At 35.5% G+C, this 4,901-nt stretch overlaps 1 pseudogene; it reads right to left on the reverse strand.

The window, feature by feature from the left end:
- Positions 1 to 3,567: 3,567 nt before the first annotated feature.
- On the reverse strand, positions 3,568 to 4,492 carry LOC116278459 (olfactory receptor 4C3-like; annotated as a pseudogene).
- Between the last annotated feature and the right edge of the window lie 409 nt (positions 4,493 to 4,901).

Here is a 4,901-nt window from a genome sequence, read left to right on the forward strand (position 1 = left end):
GGACTTGCTGACATATCTCCATGGCCAGGGCCCCAGGCAGCTCACCAAGAAAACAATAAATTTGTAAGATTAAAAATGCCAACTTGCTCAGCTACAATAACTGCCTTTGCTGATTTATAAGTTGTTCCTTCAGAGAAGATGTTTCTCTTGATCCTTAAAAATGCTGCCACATTTTCTGTTTCTAGGCCAATTCTGTGAAGTTTTTAGCTGTGGCTAATTGGACCTCAGGGGTATTTCACCACCACGAGGAGATCTTGCCAACAACCCAATTATTTCACTTAATTGAACTCCAGAGAAGAACTCTTACAGCATTCATCTTTAATTTTGAACTCCTCTTTAAATATGGATGAAGACAATGCACTATGAAAAGAGAAAAAAAATAAATAACTTGACCACTTCTGAATTTAAGTATTTGATAATAAATGAGCATAATACTGAGTCCAAATATTGACTATTGTATAAACTAATCATTTAGGTGGGGAACTATCTGACTTAAAATTTTTTCAGGATAAGATTTATTTTAATTGATCTAATCATATTTAAAATATGGTTTGAGATGTAAAAGTGATAACTGTGAACCTTATTATAATTTTGACACTTCAGACCTGGTAAAACTTACAGTAGTTTTTTCAAATTGTTTGTATCTTGAGTCAGTTCTGGAATTAGATAAATATGATAATTATGAAAATAATTCCATTATTCAATTATATTTGAAGATGGTAAAATGCAATTTTGTCATTGAAATTTAATCTCATGGTAGTTCTATGGACAAGGAAAAGTAGGCAATAATAGTCACTATTTATAACAAGAAAATATAAGACAGGGAATAAGAACACTATTTGCCTAGTGGAGGTGAAGTAAGAAGCCAGGCCACTAAATCCTGGACCAAATTTCTTGTCTTTAAATTAATGCTTTACAACAGAAGTACCACAATACACTCATGCTGCCATCAACTGTAAGACCTATTATAATTATCTACTAAAATGAATAAATATGAATATTTGAAATGATTTTGTAAATAAATTTAATCCAATTCAACTCAGGAATATTCCTGTATAGAACCACATTCAAATGTGCTTTCTTAAATAGGAAGAAGAATAAATTATACATAACTCTGAACTGGCTACATAGAATCTGATCACTTTCAGCAGCAGGTGTCATAAAGGAAAAGAGTTTAAGAAAACTGAAACTGCATGAGTAAACATGATTTTTAATATTAGAGTGCCAAAATTACATTTGCGATGGTAGATGCCAAAGACTGTTTGAGTGAGGGCTTGAAACTACCTAAAGAATTCCAAGGAATATGGATTTGGCTGAAGTGTCAGTGTGAAAATGTCTTTCAATTTGAACTTGTCTTTTAACTCTGGACTGAAAACCCGAATCAGATCAGAGAATTAGCATGTGCAGACATCATTCCCAACCTCATAAAAGCTTGAAATCCATTCACAATGACCCATTAATTGGTCATCCAGCCTCTACTTAAATAGCTACAGCACTGGGTAGAGTGAAGACTTTAGGACCCCAATCCTTGTCCTAAGCTCCCCAAGCAACCCAGCTCCCCAGGCCCTAGAGAAGCACAGCATGGAAGGAGGGCAGAGTTGGGTGTAAAGCAATGAGGATGGTCCAGGAAAATAATTTTTCAAAAGAGGAGTTCCTGGAAATATGCTGGGAAAATCTGTATCCAGGATACAAATCCAAGGCCAGAGTCATTTAAAACCCTGGAGAGTCACAGATTCTCCAACTTGAAAGGTAAATCAGAAAGAAAGCAGAAGGAATTATATGTGGATCTTATCACAGTTGATCGGAAACTTGTTGAGGTCTGATTTGATGTTTGATAGGTTCAGGGACTAATTTCACAAAAATCAAATACCTGGCACAATGTTCTGATAGCAGCTTCATGCATCTCACTAGGTAGAGGGACATGTTCTCAAAATAGCAAAGGACTCAAAAGCAGAGTTCATATTGTTAAGTCCAATCCAGAGACAACTGTAGCCAAAAGGACAACTGCAACTTTGTTTACCAGAAAAAAAAAGTTTGGGGAGGTAGACTGTGGTGTCACAACTTCCAATTTTACTTCTAATTGAAGTAGAAGCAGATATGACAATATTTACAGCAATAAATATATTGCGTTGGGCAGAATCACAGAATTTGGAAACATCTTCCATTTTACCTAAGTAAACCACTTATAGAAATACGAAGAGCTGTTTAAGGTGATGAAAGAAGATGATGTCATAGTGTGAAATAAAACATGTGTCTCTTGATCCTGAAGCTAGCGCTCCTAGTCTCCATCACATTTTTATTCATAATATGCTCACTAAATAGTGTTACATCAGAGAGTCTGTTGATTTCTTCAATAAAACATATGGTATCTATGAAGTGGGAGGCTGGATCTTTCTGTCAAAAGAGGAAACTGTAACACATCTATGACATCTACATATGTGTATTTTGGTAGCAAACTTCATTTTTGAAAAGAGCCACAATTAAATCACAACAGAGTCTAAAAACATAGGTAAGTTGTTTATCTGAGAAATACTCTCTTTGGTCAACAGTGGATTAAACATTCCTGTATTTTTATATCTGTCAGAAATATTATCCAAAAGCAGTTTTTGAAGACAATTCCAGATTCAAAGAACTAAATGTAAAGCCAAGTTTCTAATAATGAAATTGCTTTACAAGTATACTTTACTGAAAGAATATCTATATTTAATTGATACTAATAATTGTTAATATAATATAGTATCATTTCATATGGCATATAATCAAAAGTATTTTTATATACCAAAACATAATCAAATACCACACTAAGGAACTCTGTATAATGTAAAGATAATAGGATGTGGGTGACACTGTTTGAGCTCAAAGCTGAGTTTCATGTTCTATGATTGAATTATTTAATCTTCTGATCCTCCATTTTTTTCCTGTAAAATGAGAACACTAAATTTTAAATTTATAATGCTATTGAGACCATGTGAGAACACGCTTACATTTCATATCAGTTTTAATACAGTACAATTTTTAAAACCACTGATAACTTTTACCCAAGAGAACAAGAAATCCAATATAATTTTAAATATTAGGTACATCAGGGGTGTGCCAAGAGAGCATTGCCAAGTATCTTCTTTCTATAACAAATTCCACATCCTAGATACCAGCAGGCCATACAGCTTTTGAGTAACAACTGCTTACCACAGGCACATTATACAACTCTATTACTAGAGAGGAAAATTTTCAATTACTACAAAACAAAGGAGGATCTGGTGAAGTGCCTTTTTTTTCTTATAACATGTAAAATGGTTGAGAGAGTATTAGATTTGGATTTAGAAAAAAGGGGAGCTGTATACTAGCTGCATCTCTGATTTTGGGCAGATTACTAACTTTTTTGAACTTCACTTTTCTTCATCTGTAAAACAGGAATAATCCTAATAATACCTAACTTGTAGAGCTGGTGTCAGTGACAAGTGAGAGGTTTGGGAAGGGGTTTATAGTAATAAAATATGGAAAAGTAAAGATCATGATAGAAATAAATCTTCTTATTGGGTCATTTATTATCTGAAGTTGCATTCCTGTTTAATAGCATTCTAATGGCATTTTTACCCCTGAATTCCTTACTGTGTAGATAACATGGCTTAACACGGGAGTAACAAGAGTATAGAACACTGCTATGGATTTATCCATGGGAAAAGTAGCTACTGGTCTCAGATACATAAAAATATAGGGCACAAAGAACAAGACATCAACTGTGACATGGGAGCTACAGGTAGACAGGGCTTTTTTCCTCCCAGCAGAGATATGAGTCCTAAGGCAGTACAGGATGACCACAGAGGATGCCAATAACATTACAAAAGTGAACCCAGGGATTATGCCACCTATGGCACCAACCAAGAGACCAACAAAGAAAGTGTTAGTGCAGGCAAGTTGTATCAGGGGAAAATGTCACACATGAAGTGATCCATGCATGATGTTGGGGTTACAGAATGGGAGCCAGAAAGTGACTAGCATCTGTCCAATAGAGTGGAGAAAACCCACTGCCCAACACACCCCCACCAGGAGGCAGCATATGCAGTGATTCATGATGGTCACATGGTGCAGAGGTCTACAGTTGGCCATGTAGCAGTCATAGGTCATGACCACAAGGAGGACAATCTCTGAAGCTCCCAAGAAATGTTCAGTACAGAGCTGTGTCATGCAGCCACTGAAGGAGACAGCTTTTGAATCAGAGAACAAATCAGCTAACATTTTAGGGATTATGGAAGAGAAAAAGCAAGCAGCTATCAATGACAAGAAAGTCGGGAAGAAATACATGGGAGTGTCCAAAGTTGGGCTGCAGATGCTAGTAACCACAATGAGCAGATTCCCTGTGACAGTGACAATGTAGGTGATAAGTGACTCAAAAACAGAATTCTCTGCATCTGAAGACTGTAAGTCCCATTAGAATGTATTGAGTCACATTCACTCTGTCTTCTTTCATTTCAATGGTGAAGATGAATTCAGAGTTAGAGAATTAACCTGTAAAGACAATATTTTTAGTAGAAAGGTGACAAGAAGTCAATATTTTGGGTTTTTCAGGCAACACACAGCATTTTGATAATATAAGCTGTTTTTTCCATAATGTGCAAGAGGAGAAGAAACATGGTAGAAAAGTGTGAACATTTGAGGATGTTTAATTAAGCTTAATAGACTCAGTTTAATAGATTAGTTAGTAGAGCCATGTACCAGACATTTTGTGGCTACTTCTTACATGTTTCCTCATTTAATCCTCATGATCAACTATGATGAGACATATTTTATGGCTGAGATAAAGCAAAACAATTGATTTGCCTAAGAATATACAGTTAGCAGGTGACAAATCCTGGATTTGAATCCAAGGAGCCAACTTTACAGTTGATATGTCTTTCTTGTGT

This window comes from Vicugna pacos, chromosome 30, assembly GCF_048564905.1.
Source record: "Vicugna pacos chromosome 30, VicPac4, whole genome shotgun sequence".
Classification (NCBI taxonomy): domain Eukaryota; kingdom Metazoa; phylum Chordata; class Mammalia; order Artiodactyla; family Camelidae; genus Vicugna; species Vicugna pacos.